Raw genomic sequence first — 21,211 nt, 5'->3', positions numbered from 1 at the left:
ACAGTGGCTATATTTATGCTAACATATTTGTCTTTACAGCACTTGCTGTGTATATATATGTGTGGTATGATATTGTTACCTTATATCAGTACACTGATCACGTATGTTGGACAACTCTACTGTGATTAAATTTGTGCTTACAGTATACATATATTTTGGCGCTTTTGGGAAAATCTGTTTTTAACATATACCATGGAGGGATGTAGCCCACCCCTCATTTTCACGACCCTATAGGCAGCCTACGTACACATTTGTGCAGGGAGCGCGGAATCCACCGCTTTGTTTATCTTTGGAGAAGATGCATTTGACTCCACACCTCCCTCTAGAGCTATGAAACCCGTCAGAACAGTGTTTATAACTGTAGGGAATTTTGCTGTTCATCTTCTGTTGAACTATTCTTTGTACAGTATTTATTTGCCGCTGTTTTTTATAACTGTTCTTTCAGCTCTGTTTCAATTATGATTACTTTTTACATCACAAAGTAAACTCCAGCTCAAGCATTGATTGCAAACTAGTAAAAAAAAGCATTTAAATGCTGCTGTAATTATAACACAGTTTTATATCAAGGTTAGTATATGGTAATATTTCTGCACAGAAAAACAAAATAAAAAAGCAACACATAAAATTAAATTGATAAAATTGTGAAAAAATGGGCATTTTACAGTATATATCATACTTGCCAACTCTCCCGGAAAGTCCGGGAGACTCCCGAAATTCCGGACTCCCGGGCGAGCTGGCATTTCTCCCGCATCCCGAATTTAACTTACTAAAATGACGCGATTCACCCAAAATCGCGTCATTTTACTCGAGGAGGCGGGGGCCAAAATGACGCGATTCAAGGCACCCCGCCCCCTCCTGCCTCTAGTCGTGCCCCTCTCCCGGACGTAGCCTACTGGAAGTAGGCAAGTATGGTATATATATATATATATATATATATATATATATATATATATGTATATATATATATTTATATATATATTGTTAAAATTATAAAATCCGTTTTCAGATTTGAACATCTGTAATTATCTGAAATTTGCCACTAGAAAGGGTAAATGAGTAAACTGCAGAACGAGAATTTTTCTAACCATTTCACAAAGGGTTTGCAAAAGCTACATTCAATAATATTTCAACACATATAACTCGTCAAATAAAAATTATTAATCCATTCTATGTTTGCCCTACCAGTAGCTTTGATCAACAGTAGTTTCAGATATGTTTTATGTACTGTGTGACCTGTCTAACCAACTAATTTAACATCTGCTATTCATGCATCTAAAAAAATCCAAAACAAACATTGCAAGTGCAGCCATCATTTAAACAGGAAGTTATAGATTGTATCAATGTTGTCTTAGCCTGTTAGCTGAACAGACTGAGTATTTTATTGTATGTCCATATGTGCATATTACAGCCCTAAATGTTTTTGTGCATTGGTCAATTCACACTTTACTCTATGAACTGAGCATGCATTGGATACCATAAATTGTGATTTTCTTTATGTATGTTACAGACAAAGTATAGAACCAAGTTATTCTCTACACTTCCATGGGAAATTCTCAAAACGCCTTGATATCCAGGGTCGGTGGTAGGGTTCTCGGCGCCCTGACGTCAGTGATCATGTGTGAGATGCGCCGCGGACACTGAAAAACAGCGGCGGCGGGGTGCCGGCGCCCTAGGCAACTGCCTAAGGTTGCCTAATGGGAGCGCCGGGCCTGTTGATATCGTATATATAATACTTGCTCTGTTTTTAGGCAAAGTACAGCTTATACAGACCCTTTCTAATGCATGCCTGTTACATAAAAATTAGAGATGCTCAGGCATGGTTCCCTGAGAACAGAACACTCCCGAACTTAGGAGATCCGAGTACAGAGTCGAGCCAGCTCTGTATTTTCCTGTGCCCTTGGAATTGAAAGCGAGACAAAACGACATTGTTACGTCGTCGGATCTCGAGATTTTTGGATTCTAGAAGTACCGCTCTCCACGGCGATCCAGCGCCATTTCAGAGAGGGACACAGAAGGGGTAGCACAGTTCTTGGTAGTCTGTTGAGCAGTTGGGCAGTGTCATAGGTAGAATAGAAAGAGGAGGGGGTAGCAGTGTTCTTCAAAGGCTACAGTGACATTCAGGAGAGCTCCATTGCTCCATCGCTAATTGTCATTGCTGAAATAGAATTAACAGGTCTGGCAGGCTTGGTCTTCTAAATCTGCAGTCCCATAATGTACAGTGTTATATAGGTAACACACAAAAAGGAGAGACATTGCCTAAATACAAATACTAGGGCTGGCAAGCTTGGTGTAAATCTGCAGTCACATTATACGGTGTTATGTAGGTAACACACAAAGAGAAAAGCTCCATTGCTCCACTGCTAATTGTCAGTGCTGAAATACAAATACTAGGGCTGACAGACTTGGTCTTCTGAATTTGCAGTCAAATTGTACGGTGTTATATAGGTTACACACAAAGAGGAGAGCTCCATTGCTCTATTGCTAATTGTCAGTGCTGAAATACAAATATTAGGGCTGGCAGGCTTGGTCTTCTGAATTTGCAGTCAAATTGTATGGTGTTATATAGGTTACACACAAAAAGGAGAGCTCCATTGTTAAGTGTCAGAAGGGCTGCCAAGAGGAATTCAGGGCCCTGGTACAACAAATTCATGGACCCCCCTTATAGTCGAGTATGTTAAAAAAATGTGTGCCACCTCATAGCGGCGCAAAATTTTTCGGAGGTGTGGTCATGCATTTGGGGGCATGGCAAATGCACCATTGGGGTGTGGCTAACACATCAAAATCACTAGGCTCTCAATTTGCTAGAGCGTCACATATGTCCAAGCACTCCTGAGTTTCAGAACATCTAGCATCACAGTGTAGTATACAAAGAATGCAGTGTGTACACAAGAGTTCAGTCTTGGCCTGCACCTTACATTGGGCACAACACTCACCAAAAATTGGCATTGTCCCTACTAGAATCACAACATTTGACAGACTGTGCTGCTCTCTCCTACCTGTTCTTCTCACTTTCTCCACCTGTGGCTGCTGGTTTCTTTAGTTGCGGCTTGTCTGGATCCTGGAATGTTGAAGGACCTATTTGGAAAAAAATGGCTACATTTAGAAAATTACAGCCATCCCCGGCGTTAAATCAATAGCACCCACGATTAATAATTAGGCCTTCCTCCAGCCCCAACATTAAAATAATAGTATTTACATTTAACAAATAAACCTATTCCCTTCCTGCAAACAGCAATACCTATTTCCCGCAACCATCACTGCCATTAAATAATTCATAGTCACATTTAATAAATAGACCTCATTCTCCCCAAACTCACCCCCATATTCAATAGCCCCCAAACCACCCCATCTTAAATAGTCCCCACTATTAAATTGCTTCACCATCACCCTACAAACAAAATAGCGCCCATTAATTAGCCACCACCTACCTCACACACACTACATTGCAACAAGCCCCCTGTGCCATCACACACACAATACTGTGCCCCTTCATCACAACTACACTGCGCCCTCCATGCTGCTTTCCCTTCTTTTTCACTCTGTGCCTCTCCCCTTTTTTTTATCTGTGCTTCTCTACCCTTTTAGTTTAATCTGTGCCTCTCTCCCTCTTTTTTTTTTACTCTCAGCCTCTCTCCCCTTTTTCTTTTACTCTGTGTCTCTCCCCCCAGTTTTTTTTTACTCTCAGCCTCTCTGCCCCTTCTTTTTCACTCTGTGCCTCTCCCCTTTTTTTTAAATCTGTGCTTCTCTCCCTTTTTTTTTTAATCTGTGCTTCTCTCCCCTTTTATTTTTAATCTGTGCTTCTCTCCCCTTTTATTTTTAATCTGTACTTCTCTCCCCCCCTTTTATCTTTAATCTGTGCTTCTCTCCCCTTCTATTTTTAATCTGTGCTTCTCTCCCCTTCTATTTTTAATCTGTGCTTCTCTCCCCTTCTATTTTTAATCTGTGCTTCTCTCCCTTTTTTTTTTTTAATCTGTGCTTCTCTCCCCTTTTTTTTTTTTACTCTCAGCCTCTCTCCCCTTTTTCTTTTACTCTGTGCCTCTCTCTACCTGTTAATTTGCTCCCTCTTCTTTATAGCACTGTCCCTTTCTGTTTTCCTCCCCTTGCCTCTCCGTTTCTTAACTTACCTTTTGTTAGCTTCTTTCTTTTCTTCTCTTCTCTTCTGTCTTCTCTTCTTTCTTCTGGCTTTGTCCTGGCTGCGGTGCTCCTCACTGACTGCCGGGCGTGACGTCATCAAGGCAGAAATATACAGGGTGCTCAGCTATATGTCACTTATTACACAATAGAAGGGACTGTCCATTGTGCTGTAAGCATAAGTTTTATTAGTGTGTATATATATATATATATATATATATATATACATACACACATATATATATATATATATATATATATATATATATATATATATATATATATATATATATATATATATAATAATAAGGATTGGTAACAGTCCTTGAAGTACAACATGTATAAAACCTGATACCCATCCTCTTATACCCTTGAACCAATCGGCCAGGTACAGCCATGAAAACTATCCTTCTAGATAAGCATCTCCAGTGTGCTCCTTTAAAAATGTATATTTCAAGTTCATGTCTTATTTTTTGTAAGTGTTCAATTATTTTTCCTTGGGTCATCTGGACTTCAATTTGAATATTTGGGGTCAGGCTGTACCCTCCAGGCTAAGCTGTCAGGTAGTCCAATATTAACCTATTGTCTTGTGTAAATGTAATGTGTTGGGTCACAATACTCACAAATACATTCCTGTATTGGGTATAAACCCCTACAGTCATAGTTTGCTCTTTTCGTTATTTGGTTGGGTTAAACTTTCATATTAGAATTTTTCTCATTATGTATAATGATCTCTACATTACTATTGGCGTAAGCCTGGTTCTTCCAGATCTGGCTTTCCTTTGTAGACTAGTACACATCTACAGCCTACAGCAAAGGAAAAGAACGTGCAATCAATATTACTCCTGCTAATATCAATGAACATCACTCTCTGGTGTCCCTTGAACCTTTAAATAACTTGTAAAACAAATTTTAACTCAGACTTCCCTTGTCTGAAGATCTTGCAGTGGGATGCATGTATCCAGGTGTCGTTTCCCTGTACTTCCACTACCATGGGAGTTGACAATAAGACCTGGAAAGGACTCTCGTATCTGGGTTCAAGACTCTTCCAGACGTACTTTTTCACGACCACCCAGTCCCCTGTTTATAGTTTATGGGTACCTGCATCAAAATTTGATCCTGGAATGGAAGAGAACACTTGACCATGCATTTCAGTTAGTTGTTTCTATAATTTCAGAGGTCACCATGTAAATAGACTCCCCTTGGGGTACTGGGCTATGGCGGCTTCTTGTGCGGCCTGGTCTACCAGTCGATTTCCCTTAGCTTCGGGGGTAGTGTCTCTGTGTGTGCCTTCACCTTCATCACTGACAGTTTGGAGGGCAGCTGGAATGCAGTGAACAGTGCCCTGATATGTTCAGCATGTTGACTGGTTTGCTCGCTGAATTCATAAAGTCCCTACTTTTCTATATAGTCATAATCATGTGCAATTCCAAACGCATAATTTGATTCAGTGTAAATGTTTACTCTTTGTCCTTCTGCAAATATACAGGCAAGTGTCAGGGCCTTCAGTTCAGCTTCTTGAGCTAACATGTAACTCAGTAGAGTCTTTTGAATCACTATTTCTGTGTGTGGTTACAGCAGACCCTGCATAAGGAACACCATCTATGTAGTAGTGTGAGATGTCTGCATTTGGTAGCAGTGTATCTTTAATGTCAGATAAAACCAAAGATACTTGTCTAATTAGTTCTACACAATCATATTCAGAAAAATTATGTGTATATTTTTTCATCTTTTTCAAAATGGGATTCCCCCGCTAGGGGAACCCTGACATGTGTCCTCCCATCTTTTGAAACATGCAAAAATAATGCTACTTCATATTAGCAAGTCTGGCTGGTGACAAATGTTTTGTGCAATTTGGTTGTGCTTGGTTTAAAATCACTGCATGTGGCACCATTAGGGTTACTAGGTGTCTTAGCACAACATCTATACTCTTTTCAAGCACTACAGCAGCTGGAGCTTTTACGTAGGTGGGTGCTGCTCGTATGATTGGGTTTAATTATGCAGAGTAGTATGCAAGTGACCTTAGCTTGCGACCGTGTATCTTTGTCAGTACTCCTTGTGCATGTGCACTGACTTCATGACATAATTATATGAAAAGCTTGTCATAATCTGCCAAAGCCAGTGCTGGCGCTGAAGTTACTTCAGCTTAAAATTGGTTAAACATTTGGTTCTGCTCGTAGTAGAGTGTAAATAGCTTGCTATCATCCAGAAGTGCTAATGCAGGAGCAGATAATAGCTCATAAAGTCTTAAGGCTTTTTCATTTATGTACAAACAATTACAGTAACTCATTAATTCACATTTCCCAACCAGTGTGTGTTATTGCATGTAACACGCTTGTCCATTATCAGGTAACCAGTGAATATTTTTGTTCAGCGGACAGCTGCTAATAAGACACTTGTTTGCATGTTTCTCTGTGTATATTAACTGTGACGCTATGCATTCCATGCCATAAAAAGTGACGTGACCTGAGCGAGTGTTCAAAGCCACTCCTTTGTCATCATCTAGTACAGCCCCCTTGAATGACTAATATGTTTTCCGGGTTTACAAACATTCAATACAAACAGTCCTCTCTAAAGGTTTCAGGCATTAAGCCATTTTGAAAGCAACACTGCTTCTCTCATAAATCTGAGTACTCTCTGTCACGATTTGTATTCTGCAGTGACTTTATTGGATTTGTTATGTATTCTACTTGTAGTACCACTGCCCACCAAAGGGGCCACTGTGCTACTTTGATTATTTTCCTTGATCACTGGGAGTGGTTTTAGCTGCATGAGGCCTATACAAACCTGCCTGCTTCAAACAGTCTGGGCCAGATCATCAGGTCACTCCTGTGAGCATTTCCATGTTCTTTGTTCCTGTGAGCATTTCCATGTGCTCAGCTCCAGTCTGCATTTCCATGTGCTCAGCTCCAGTCTGCATTACCAAGTTGTCAGCTACTGTCTGCATTACCAAGTTGTTAGCTACTATCTGCATTACCAAGTTGTCAGCTACTGTCTGCATTACCAAGTTGTCAGCTACTGTCTGCATTACCAAGTTGTCAGCTACTGTCTGCATTACCAAGTTGTCATCTACTGTCTGCATTACCAAGTTCTGTGAGTTCAGGTCTCTCATCAGGACTGGACTTCCTTTGTGAGACTTACCCATCGTTGCAGTGCACCGCTATTCCAAGATCTGCTATTGTTGCTCTCTCTACACCTGCTGCACTGAATACCATCTACGGATCTGTTAAGTCTTCTATATTGTTGTTCCCATTGAACTGTTGCTCGGTCTTTCCATTTCTGTATATCTGTGCCACAATCCATGGTGGACTGTTATTTGTGCTCTTAATAAAGCCAATTTAACCACTTACGCTCTCTCCGTGGTCATACCTGGGAAATCCTGACACTCTCATTAGACACCTCGCATTGTGGCTGCAAATCACTCAACATTTTCTCAACAAAATCTCCCATCACCAAATATTCACACATTTCCAGATTCTGTGATTTCCGTTTCGAAAGTACAAATATATTCACTTAAACAAGTCTCGCTCACAGACAGCATTTTATCTTGTAACATTTCATTATGGGCATAACAAACGCTCCTGATTTCTGAGAACATTCATCAGCGCCATTTTCACACAGATTAAAACCGCTTGTAATATCTGCATGTAAAAGCTCCCTTCCACAATTCTCAACTTCATTAAAGAGAAAGCTATATTTCTCAACTTCAGAAACAAAATTATTTTGTTAAAATACAGAAACGGCTTGTTGGACCCCAGCCAGATAAAGGTCACCGTTTTATTCTGACACGATCTGTACATTATTTACAGACTTGTCCGTCCACTGAATCGTGCAGTGATGGACCAAAGATTTTAAAAGTTCTTTTGAATCTCTTCAAAAACTTAAAATTAAGCAATGCAGGCATTACATTTACAAATATACAACTTTGCCGACCTTGAAACATGTCTCTTGTAAAACGGTTGTCAGAATCACTAGGTGGAATTGATGATACCTGCTCGTCCCTGCATAATAAGGAGGCGCAGGGACGGCGTCTGATAGTACCACCCTCCTCACAATTGGGGAAAACATTGGGTCTAAGGCGTCACTTAAGGAAGACGGCTAACAGTTTTGGGGCATGCAGATCTTCCTTAAAAACCCAAGACCTCTCCTCCGGTCCGAAACCCTCCAGTGTACCAGGTACTGATAACGTCCTCGGATTTTACGTTCAGCAAGGACTTGACTAACCTCATATTCATCGCCCATAGCAGTTGGAATGGCTTGAGGAACAGAAGTGGTATGATGAAATTTGTTGAGTACCAAAGGTTTAAGGAGGGAGATATGGAAGGTGTTGTGAATCTTCAGCGCAGCAGGGAGTTGGAGTCTGACAGTAACTGGATTAATTACTTGAGTCACCGAAAAAGGTCCAATAAAGCGAGGTGCAAGTTTCATGGAGTGAACCCGTAGTTTCAGATTCCGAGTGGACAACCACACCTTGTCCCCAACCTGGAGAACCAGCACCAGTCTTCTATGGTGGTCAGCGGAGGACTTATACTGACGTCCAGATCTTAGAAGATTCTGCTTCGTGGAAATCCATAGCTTAGCCATATCTTGAGTCATGGCATGGGTGGCAGGAACTGCGGAGGGTGGGGAGGAAAACGAGGGAAGAATAGGATGGGTCCCATACACAGGGAAGAAGGGAGAATATCCAGAAGAAGAATGACTTTGGTTGTTGTTTGCAAATTCAGCCCAAGGCAGCAGAAGACTCCAATTGGACTGGTTGTGTGAGGAAAAGCAACGAAGAAATAATTCTAAGTCTTGATTTACTCGCTCCGTCTGGCCGTTGGTCTGTGGGTGATACCCAGAGGAGAATTTAAGACCAATACCTAGATCTTTGCAGAAGGCTCTCCAGAAGTGAGAAATAAACTGGACGCCACGGTCAGAGATTATTTCCTGAGGACAACCGTGGAGGCGAAAGATCTCTTTATTAAAGATTTGTGCTAGTTTAGATGCAGTTGGAAGACCCTTTAGTGGAACGAAATGGGCCATCTTGGAAAATCTGTCCACAGTGACCCAAATAGTGTTGCAGCCATTGCTGGGTGGCAAATCAGTGATGAAGTCCATTGAGATGCTAGACCATGGAAGATCAGGAATTGGGAGAGGTTGTAACAGTCCTGCGGAAAGTTGCCTAGGTACTTTATTCTGAGCACAAGTAGTGCATAAGGCTACAAACTCCCCAACATCTGTACGGACAGTGGGCCACCAGTAATGTTGAGAAAGCAGCGAGAGGGTCTTCTCTGTACCGGCATGACCAGCGAATTTTGAGGCATGTGCCCAACGGAGTGCCTTCAAGCGTATGTGTGGCTCCAGGAAGGAACAACCGGCAGGAGGTGTACGAGTGATAGCCACAATACATGAAGGTTCTAAGACTGGTGGAGGTTCTACTGAGGGTGGAGTGTCAGAGATGTCAAAGGAACGAGAAAGAGCATCGGCCTTGGAATTCAGAGAACCAGCACGGTAGGTGAGTTTTAGATTAAACCGGGCAAAAAATGAGGACCATCTGGCTTGACGGGGATTTAGACATCGGGCATCCCGAAGGTAGATGAGGTTCTTGTGATCAGTAAGAACCGTAACCGGGTAGAGAGCACCCTCCAGAAGATGACGCCATTCCTCAAGTGCAGACTTTACTGCAAGTAACTCTTTATCTCCAATGCCGTAGTTGGACTCAGAGGGAGAAAACCTCCTAGAGAAGAACCCACAAGGTAATAGTTTCCCAGAAATAGCCTCTTGTGACAGAACTGCCCTGACACCAACAGAAGATGCATCAACTTCGACTAGGAATGGTCTGTTTTGATTAGATTAAGCAAGCACAGAAGCAGATGAGAAGGCTTTCTTAAGGACTTCAAAGGCGGTGACAGCCTCCGGAGACCAAACCTAGGGATTAGCTGATTTTCTGGTCAGAGCGGTAATAGGCGTGATGATGGAGGAAAATTGCGGTATGAACTGCCGGTAATAGTTGGCGAAGCCAATAAATCTCTGAATAGCTTTCAGTCCCATAAGTCTAGGCCACTTGAGAATTGCGGATAACTTCACAGGATACATCTGCAGACCAGCCCCCGATACTATGTAGCCCAGGAAAGGAATCTGTGGCATCTCAAAAACACATTTCTCGAGTTTGCAATAGAGCTTGTTTGCTCGTAAACGAGAGAGGACCTCCCTTACATGACCACGATGACTGGCCAAGTCTGAGGAGAAGATTAAGATGTCATCTAGGTAAGCTAATACAGAAACATAGAGGAGGTCTTGAAAAATTTAGATAATAAAGGACTGAAAAACAGCAGGAGCGTTGCACAATCCGAAAGGCATCACTAGATACTCGAAGTGACCCTCTTTGGTGCAGAACGCGGTCTTCCACTTGTCCCCAGAGCGTATACGAATGAGGTTATATGCCCCCCGCAGATCTAGTTTAGTGAAGATCTTTGATCCTGCGATCCTTTCAAACAGTTCAGAGATGAGTGGCAACGAGTATCTGTTCTTAACGGTGATGGCATTCAGTCGCCGGTAATCAATACAAGGCCGTAAGGAGCCTTTTTTCTTAACAAAGAAAGATCCCGCGCCCGCGGGGGAAGTGGACTTCCTAATGAATCCACGCTGTAGGTTCTCAGATATATAAGTAGCCATAGCAGAGTTCTCGGGAAGAGATAATGGATAGATTCTGCCTTTAGGGAGAGGTTTATCTGGTAATAATTCAATGGAGCAATCCCAGGGACGGTGAGGAGGTAGAGCCTCGGCAGCGGCCTTGCAGAATACATCTTGGTAGGAGAGATATGCAGATGGTAGTTCAATCTGAGGAGATGTCAGACGACAAGGAAGAGAGGAATGGCCAGGTTTCAGGCCAGAGAGGCAGGACTTGAAACATTGTGGGCCCCAAGAGGTGACCATCGCACGATTCCAATCAAATTGGGGTGAGTGAAGCTTAAGTCAAGGTAATCCTAGAATGACTGTTTTAAAAGAGCGAGGGAGAACCAGGAACTCGATGACTTCAGAATGTAGTACCCCTACCATCAACTGGATAGGAGAGCAGATATGGGAAACTGACCCGTTGGAGATCCGATTCCCATCCACCGCGGTGAGAAATAACGGCTGAGGCAATTTTTGTGTAATTAATTGGAGTTGCGATGCCAGAGTTGCAGAGATGAAATTCCCGGCAGAGCCGGAGTCCACAAAGGCTAAGGTCTCGAAGGGGCCGACAGGTGTGTCCAAGGAGATGGGCATGAGGCAATCAGTGCCAGAAACGGTGTAGGGAGTAGTAACCCCAACTCCTAAGTCGGCCTCCCTGCCACCGACTAGGAGGAGGCGTTTCCCAGTCTTTTGATGCAAGCAGATAAGGTATGACCAGGATCCCCGCAATATAAGCAAAGGTTTTGCTTGAAGCGTCGCTGACGTTCCTCAAGGGTAAGCCGGGACCGGCCAATTTGCATTGGCTCCTCCTGAGGTACCGGGTTCTGGAACAGGGGAGCAAGGCGAGTGGAGGTCCGTCTGGTGGCTGAACGTTCCTGGGTACGCTCTCGGAAACGTAGATCTATGCGATTGCATAGGGAGATCAGGGAATCCAGATCTGTCGGAAGCTCCCGTGAGGTTAACTCGTCTTTGACTCGGTCTGTCAACCCTTGCCAAAATGTCGCTACCAAAGCTTCATTGTTCCAAGCGAGCTCAGAGGACAAGGTGCGGAACTGAATAGCGTACTGACCGACTGTCAGAGATCCCTGGCGGAGGGCTAAGAGACTGGAGGCAGCAGAAGAGATACGACCGGGCTCATCAAAGACCTTCCGAAAGGCCTCGATAAAGTTAAAGGCGTTAGATAGCATTGGGTCATTCCGTTCCCACAGGGGAGAGGCCCAGGCTAGAGCTTGTCCGGACAATAAGGATATAATGAAGGCCACTTTTATGCGTTCCGAGGGAAAGGATGCTGGATTACACTCGAAGTGGATAAGACACTGATTTAGAAATCCTCTACATCTTTTGGGCTCTCCGTCAAACTTATCCGGCGGGGAAAGTTTCAATGCAACGGTGGAAGCCACGGCAGGAGTGGATGAGGTTGCTGCAGCAGCCGAGGTTGCCACGGGAATGATTTGAGCAGATGTCACAAAGGCCTGAAGGGACTCGAGGCGTGCAGCGACTCCTTGAATACATTGAAGCAGCTGCGCCTGCTCAGACTCCTGTTTTTCAACTCTGTGAGCCAAGTGAAGTAGGAGGTCTTGAGTAGAAGGTTCGTTGGATGTCTCAGTTGACATGGCCAGAGCAAGCTGTCACAAATGAGGTATTTACACCTGCAAGTATTGGCACAACTACACAAGGAGGCGCAGAGTCTAACACGCCGCCGGTATTCACCAGGGACCCCCGCAAGGAGGTTTGGCCCTCCCAGGTAGCTACTTGCGAGATGACGGAGATATTCGTGGTCGTACAGGCAGGGTCTGGAACCAAGCAGGCAATAAAGGTACAGATTCAGGAGACGAAGAGGAGTCAGCAGGCCGAGGCCAAAACCGGAGAGTACAAGGCAGGACAACAGGGAGATCAAGGGAGCGAGGTCAGAGAGAGAGCCGGGTCGGTAACAGGTATCAAACAGGTAATGAAGGTATATGTATATATAACAGGAACGCTGGAGACTAGATAACTAGTTGCTCTGGCACCCTAATGGTGTCAGAGCCAGGTATTTATAGGAAGTGTCTGCTCCTCATTGGTGGGCAGTGATTCGGCGGTCAGTCGCGCTGACCGCCGACAGGAAGTCCCAGAACGCGTCCCGTTGCTACGGCGACGGGTGCACATGCGCCCCACACCGCCGTAAGAAGCGTTCCCGTTGCTTAGCAATGGGGCGCACGGCCGGAAGCAGGCGCTCGTCCCTGCATAATGAGGAGGCGCAGGGACGGCGTCTGATAGTATGGACTTCGCTGCAAGGGACGTGCAGGTCGCGACCCTCAGTATCAGTCAGCTGGCGAGGTAACAATTGAGGCAGCGGTGAGCCCACCAGGAGGCAGGATGGAAGAGTAGTCAGCAAGCCGGGTCAAAACCAGAGGAACAGATATAGCCAAATCAGAAGCAGGTGAATGGTCAAGAAGCCAGGTCAATACCAAATATCACTCTAAGCCAGAATCAGGAACCAAAGGAGCAAGGCTGAAGACCAAATACTCAGGCACTAGACATGTGTCAGAGGCTGCTTTATATACATTAAGGTGCCTCCTGATTGGGTAAGGGAGATTTTGGCGGTAAGAAATGCTGGCTGCAGACAGGTGAGCAGAGATAGCGTCCCGCTGCTAGGCAACAAGACGGGGTTGCTGATGAGGTGCAGGCGTCAGTCTCCTGCACCAAGTGTCAGTGCAGAGACGGCGCCTGACAACGGTCAAGACAGACAAACACGGATCTCCCTCACACACAGTAAGATGGAGACAAAACTCACATACAGAGGAAGAAAAATTAACCGATATATTCCAGCCGACTACAAGTCCCAGCATTAGACTAAATACAAGTCAACATGTTATTACCACCCACCACATTTTAGTTACGCTTGAATTATTGAAGCATACTCGAAGAACCTTTTTATCAATGTTACATACATTGCCAGATAACAAAATACAGAGCCCTTATCTCAACACACTGAAATCTTTTACACAGAATAAGGGAGGGGCACATTTCACCTTTTCAGCTGCGCAGTATCAAACATACATTTATAGTACTCAACCTACTTGATTCATTATTTTAGTCATTATATCATTCAGCTACTGATATATTTAGCATATCCACTCAATACATATCAATTTATTCTTTGGCTATCCCTGCTTTCTTGAAAAATTACTTGCAGACCTTCTACTCCCCCATTTATTAAAATCTTTGCACATCATTTCTATGGGGAAGCTTCTGTTATCTATCTGCTTACTGTCTATATTCCCCCATATTGACAGTACTGTTGAGTCCCAATAGAGACTCTGATCTAGTTTCTGTGGGTTGTCCTAATAGTGGATGTCCCGTTCTGTGGGCTCCTTACACTAGATGCCCCTGTGCAGAATAGCCTGACAGTATCTGGGACGAAGGTCTGCGAAATTCATCTACCTTGATATATTTCTGGGAATGGTGTTGGTGTCACACATGCCCTAAAAATTCACTCGTCTTTCAGAAATCTAATTACCAATACAATTGCAGTAAACAAATTGAGTTAGTAATTACTGTATAAATCAGACTTACAGATCTGCATGCCTGATACCTTAGACAGACATGAGGAAGCTCTAAACAGAGGAGCCTGATGAGTAGAAAACTACTCACCCGGGTTATATTCAGAGTCCTGTGTCCAGTGTGACCTTCAGTTCTGTCTGTCCTTGGTCAGCAATCTCTGTGGGACCTGCAATCCTATCGAATCTAAATCAGATTGTTCACCTGTAAGTGAGAGAATAAAAGACACTGCAAGTTCTGCGTGTACAATTAGCTCTGATTTATTAGTTACAAATTTTATATATATATATATATATATATATATATATATATATATATATATATATATACACTCAAGTTAACCCGTGCATGATACTCATGCATTCTAGTCAAATCAAGCTACTTAAGGTGTTAAAAAGGTTCTTGTCATGCATTCGGGCCTAGCCCAGGCCTCCTCAGGGAAAGAGCGTTACTTCCCGACGCAAGCGCCCTTTTTTAACGTGGTTTTGTCCACATGTCACCACCTCATCATTTTTCTCCATCACCTCATCCTTCATCTTCATCGCCGCATCCTTCATCAAGCTACTTAAGGTGTTAAAAACTCCCCACTGTCACCCCCGGCAACCACCAACCACTCCCAACTGTCACTTCTCCTTCAAGAAATATATAGGTCAGTGTATAACTCTGCCCAGCAGGTGGTGCTGCAGCTTGGTTTTTTTTTCCACACACGCCACTAGGCATTTATATAGTAGATATATATATATATATATATATATATATATATATATATATAAAAATATATATATATATATATTATATATCCACTGGGATTAAATCCCAAGTACCTTGGCGAGAAGTGGGTTGACGTTAAGTCATATGTAACGGTATTAAATGATCATCCATACGTTTGCCAGATTATTAAGGAGACTAAAACCCCATAATCACCCTAGAAACCCCTCTACAGATATCATAAATGAGATTGTTAACAGATGTAAGATGGTGTTATGTGTGAAAATGTATTGTTTAAATGTCATATAAACTAAGACATGCTTTGGACCGATGGGCATACTAGGCATGAGGGACTTTATTAGAAGGTACAATAAAATGTTACATCAATATATAATATTCTATCTTTCCAGATAATGTGTTACATATGTGGATGAAGGGCATACAAAAAGGTTAACTACGAGCTCCAAAGGTACATGTTACCGAGAAAGAAAAAAATTCAGGAATTGTGACTCTTTTATGGTAACCTGACTGATATCCAACAACAGTGTGATGATATTAGTGAGACAGATATCACAGAAAATGAAACATTCTACTGAGATCCTGCAATACAATTTTAAGGTGATAGTTTTGTGCACTACCAAAGGGTGGCCTGTGGAAGTCAAATAATTGGATGAAGTAAGCTAAATTGATTAATATTGTTTTACCATGCAATTGAAATTAGTACGCCATGTGTAATGACGGAATCGCACAGATTAATAACACACATTTACATTCGCACTTACACTTGTAAACTTCTCCCAACCATCCAAGAACAAAAAAAGGATATGCATAATTTTTTAAGAAGATTTTTCCACAAGTAATGAAAATACAAATTTCAACAATGAGCCTTTCCAAAAACAAAACACATTTATAGCTTATAAAATCTTTTAAGTATTTTGAACACCATGACCTGTACTAGGGTTGCAGATAATAAATGAATTAGTTGATTACAATGAATACATTAATGTTTAACACATGATATAGCTGGGGGGGGAGAGCTGTCGGGTAGTGGAGTGCAGCCTCTCCACCACCAGCTGGACCAAAACCTCCACCTCCTGTAAGGTAAAATTGGGCTGTCTCTGCTTCGAGACTGAAGCAGAGGAGCCTGAGACCTGGCTCTGGCCTGGCTGTTCATGGTCAGACATTTTTTTTGTCTAACGAGAAGCAAAAAGATAGTCATTAGTAACAATACTTAAATGCCCTGTGTCTGGCATACGTCATTGTACTCACCAGTGGTTTCAAATATAAACTTCTGATTTAGTCGCCAAAATATTGCACTTCATAAAATGTGATGATCTCACAAAATGGCATGGTTGAATGATTGTCTCACCAGCTCTTATATAGGGCATGCAGGTGCGTTCGATGTATGAATCTATAGGCGTTGTCACGCCTCTAATTGTCTAGATATGGTTGATGATGGAGAATAATTGACAGGTGAGGCAAGACATCTTACATATGATATTGAAGGGATCCATGAGTGATGTGCCTACACCCATACGTGTACTGAGAACCAATCGGTGCAAAGAATATTAGAGACATTCACTTGCAAACATGAGGGGTGCCCTGGTCGCCCATGCTGAGTTATGGGTATTCACCACAGCTATTGAAAATTTGTACCGGCCTAGAGGTCAATACATTAGTAATGGAGACAAATTGAGGGCATACATGGCCGTCTGCAGGCACCTGCAGCTACAGTTGAACCACAGGCGTACTGTGGTACAGCTCCAGCGGAGGTTGAGCAACCTGCAGAGGAGATAGCCCAAGCTCCTAGCAAATTTGAGAGCAAAGATTCGTAGATGCGAGTTTTATATTAATCGCAATTGTTTTTATTTTACAAACACTGTTAGATGTGGAACATTACAATACAATACGGCTGGTAAAAGCCATCATTTCACAAAGTAAAAGGCCTGCTATGTAATAGTCAAGTTTCTGATTCACTTTGTGATTAATATAAACGGTGTAGGTCAAGTCCATCTGTAAGTGGTGTAGAGGAGTGGCTTTTTAGCCACTCAATTGTCTATGTGTGAAATTGGAAATTTCACAGTGTAAGTTACCATTATCTGGCTGTCTCTATGCAAGTGTAAGACAGAAATAACCTTTAGAAAATCAGCTAATGTTTCAAAATTTATTCTAACAGACCAAAAACATGTGGGCTCCCCAAAACAGCTTAACTAACTATAGTGCTACCACCCTAGACAGGAACTAGCAAAAATGGGAGGCCAAATAGCAAGAGTTCACCCTAATTTCACTAATACCAGCACTAGGATTTGCCTGCCTGGGCTAGTGGCACTATAGCAGGGAATCTGTTGCATGTGGGCAACCAACCCCACAGTAGTCAGCACACGGCTGCATTCCTTTGGGAGTTGTTGCCCTTCAAAACATGCTGAAAGCACTATGGCCCTTCCCACACTTCTGGGCGGTGTGTGTGTGGTGTAATATCACTAGTATAATGCATCAACGTATTTTGCTCCTGGTGCACTACAGGTCCCAGGATGGCGAAGCTGCCTGTCACGGTCTGGAGACAGGATAGGAGCCCAGTGGCAGGGAGAAAGGCTGGCTAACAGGAGGTGAGATGGTAAGAAAGGTCAAACAAGCCGGGTTCGGTACACAGAAAGGCGGAGAGGTCCAAAGGTTGAGGCAGAGGCGAAGTGGAGGGCAAGCCGAGGTCGGTACACGAGTAGTAGATGCTGGTAATCAGGAACAGCAGCAGGAGCAGAAGCTAGATCACAGGCACAGAGCACAATAATCAGACACTGGAGACAGAACCTGGCCAGGCTTTATAGGAAGTCAAGGGGTGGAGCTAAGGCATGCTGGAACATCAGGATATCACTGAAACTGATCTAGAACACAGAATACAGGCAAGGAACTGTCCAGCAGCCAGAATAGCTAAATCAGTAGAGCAGCAGTCCACAGAGGCAGAAGCCTTGGGTTCAAATTCTGACACTGCCATTAAGTATCAGGGCATGCTGGCACGTGTAGTACTACAAGCACAAGCATAATCCATGGCTGCAAGGCCATGCTGGGACCTGTAGTGTCCCAAAGAAACATGGAATTAAAATAGAGACAAGTGTAAACATAACTTTTAATGCCATAAATACACCCTTACACACGCATCGACCATCTTTATTGGTCTCCTACATCAAGGGTCCTTCATCTGTAATATATTGCTGGATTCAAATAAAACCAGAACCCTGGTAGATATAAAATCAGCTCTTAAGAGCACCCCTGCAAAGTAAGTTCAAGCATCCTATTTATAACAAGTAATCCAAATGCCTAGCATACTCAAACGTACGAGTGCTATGTAGCCGGTAGCGGAACACTTCCGCAGTCAGACGCAGTGGTTCGCCACACCAGTTTTACCTTACGTAAATGGCTTTGAGAGCAACGTACCTTGAGATCCGTGCCTTGATGATTTCGGGAGTATGCAAAGCCTAAATACTTGCGTTTTGAAAATAAATGAATGAATATGGGACAGTATCTGTCTGTAAACATGGAAAAGTCCATTGCAATGTATTTAACTCCAAAAATAACTTGTCCGGTATGGAGCAGAAACATTTCCCTACAATAGGCTACAATCCCTATTACTTGGGTATACAAATCAATAAATTAAATATAAATCTCTATTCTTTAAATATAACAAAGGCAATAAAAGCCTTATTCAGGGAACATGTAGGCTGGAACTATCAGACCTTATCTTTCTTAGGCAGGACAAACCTGATAAAAATGTGTTCCTTCCCCAAATTAATGTATTTATTGCAGTCAGTACCAATCCTTGTGACATCCAGTGACACTGAACTAAATAAAATTTGCCTTGACACAGTCACTACAGCGAAACATGCGTGGAGTTTTGCCCTACTGTCTTGATCTTATAAACTTTCTCCACCAGCATGACCAGGAAATCTTACAACAAACACAAGCCTTAATTCACATAAAAAATCCCTCCACTTCCACTCACTCTAGATTTCCAGGATGGCATGGCAACCTACCCTTTCATATTTTTGAAGCCTTAGATTTTTAATCCAGATATAGAGAAATATGATTTTTTTATGCACCTTTATTCAAGTCCAACACTATGGGCCTGTGTCATTAAGGCAAGTATCTGCATGGAGTATTAAAACTCCACGCAAATAGTCTCTGCTTACAGCTTTAGTCAACAAGGAAGAGATCTCAAGATATATTCCTTGTTGACTACGGATGTATAATCACTCGCTGCTCTACTACACCTGTCAAAATGCGGCGCCTCAAAATAGATTAGAAATGATTTTTAAAAAAAAAAAAAAGCGCCCTCCCCACCCCACTCTCTACGAAATTTACCCTTGTACCAGTCTAGTGTCGGTAGTCGCAAAAGGGGGGTAAGCGTGGGGCCCCCTCGATTTTACGATAACCAGCATGAGGTAAACCAGCCCACAGCATGGGGTCCCCCTGCCATAATGACAAACCAGCCTCAGGCTGGTAAGCATAGAGTTGGATTTCCTAGGGAGCTGGGGTCCACAAAACAAAGTGCTCTCCCCACTCCCCCAGGAAATCCTATACCCTTTTGAAAAGCACTAGGGCTCTTCCCACATCCCTGAGCAGTGGGTGTGCAGTATTGAAGTGAAAACGCCATTTTAGTTTGTGGTCCAGAAGATGCAGGAAAGATGGCTGAAATCAGCGCACTGAGCTGACTTGGATGTTCCCTGCACAGGAAAGCCCTTACTGTAAATTGCCTATGTTAATCCACCCATTCACTCCCCTAAAACGTAGGCTGTAGTAAGCTATTTTTAAACAAAAATTCTGCCGGGTCTCCACATGCACAGGACAATTTTGTAGAGGATACGCTCAAAGCAGGCAGATACGTTCCTGAATGACTCAGGCCCTATATGTGGAACAAATTAGAATGTTTCAAATTCTGAATGGTATAATTTCTTCAACTCAACTCTAGTATCCGTGTCTCCGAAACACAAAACAATTACATTTCAATATCTTTTATGGAAACAAGATGATCATGCCACAGTGCATGCAGGTATAAGCCATGTCCCGTCGCTCTTGATACAAATACTATTATGTGCCCTCTCAGTTTCATGTAAGCTACTCCCAGGCAACACATATAATAACATGTTTAATATTTTCCCACATATCTCCCCATAGACAATTGCAAGCAATTCCCGCAATTGTTCCAAATAGAGGCTGTACAATGGTTGATCAGAAATTTTTGGTTGCAGGTTTCAAATTATGCAGAGGAACATATACTATATTTTGTACCCCTTTACCTAGAATGTGCAGAATAACAAAGGTAGGGACGAGGGTTAGGGAAGAGGTTACTACTGGCTATTACTGCTTCAGCTCATTCATGGATCCACCTTCATTGTTGTCTTTATTCAAAAATACTTTTTTTTTTTTTTTACTAACTCTGGATGGACCAACTAGAAACCGCATTAGAGAGAGAAAAAAACTTCTACATTTTAGAACACATGGGAAAGTTACATTGATAACCTACCTAAAATGCAGATATACAACTGCTTAAGACCATACTTGCCAACTCTCCCGGAATGTCCGGGAGACTCCCGCATTTTGTGAGAGTCTCCCGGACTCCCGGGCGAGTGTGGCAATCTCCCGAATTCTGCCCACTTCACTAGGAAGTGCCCCACTTCCTAGTGAAGTGGGCAGAATTAGATCCCAAACGCCGCGATTCCCGGTGAATCGCGGCGTTTGGCCCCGCCCCCGCTGTCAAATGACGCAATTTGCGTCATGACGTCACAGGGGGCGGGTCCGAAATGACGCGATTTCGGCCACCCCGCCCCTTCACGCCCCCCTCCACTGGCTGGCTCCCGGAAGGGAGCTGAAGAAAGTAGGTAAGTATGCTTAAGACATACCACATGATATGAACTTTATAATCTTGATTTTCAGAAATCTGCTAATATGTGCATTTTTATGTAGTTGTAACACAAGCATTTATTAGCATTTATCTTAGAGGCCTTGTGTTCTGAAATATTCTATTATTCCCTGCATTAGCTATTAAAGGTATTCTTTCCATACAATGGTTTCTACTACAAGATTTTGCATAATTTGAAACACATGGATGTGGATACATTGCATGAGCATTAAATTACTTTCCTGTAATTATTTTATAATAAGCATGCTAAGTATAGTTCTATTT

General features: G+C 42.8%; 1 long non-coding RNA gene across 3 annotated transcripts in view; it reads right to left on the bottom strand.

The window, feature by feature from the left end:
- Window positions 1–21,211, bottom strand: part of LOC142139170 (uncharacterized) — a 67,269-nt gene that overhangs the window by 26,804 nt on the left and 19,254 nt on the right. For all 3 annotated transcript variants that reach the window (XR_012688171.1, XR_012688169.1, XR_012688170.1), the window contains exon 2: window positions 14,422–14,532. This is a non-coding gene — a long non-coding RNA (uncharacterized LOC142139170). The remainder of the gene's footprint in view (window positions 1–14,421; window positions 14,533–21,211) is intronic.

This window comes from Mixophyes fleayi, chromosome 2 (genome assembly GCF_038048845.1).
Source record: "Mixophyes fleayi isolate aMixFle1 chromosome 2, aMixFle1.hap1, whole genome shotgun sequence".
In the NCBI taxonomy this organism is placed as follows: Eukaryota; Metazoa; Chordata; class Amphibia; order Anura; family Limnodynastidae; genus Mixophyes; species Mixophyes fleayi.
This window is presented reverse-complemented; position numbering and strand designations above follow the sequence as displayed.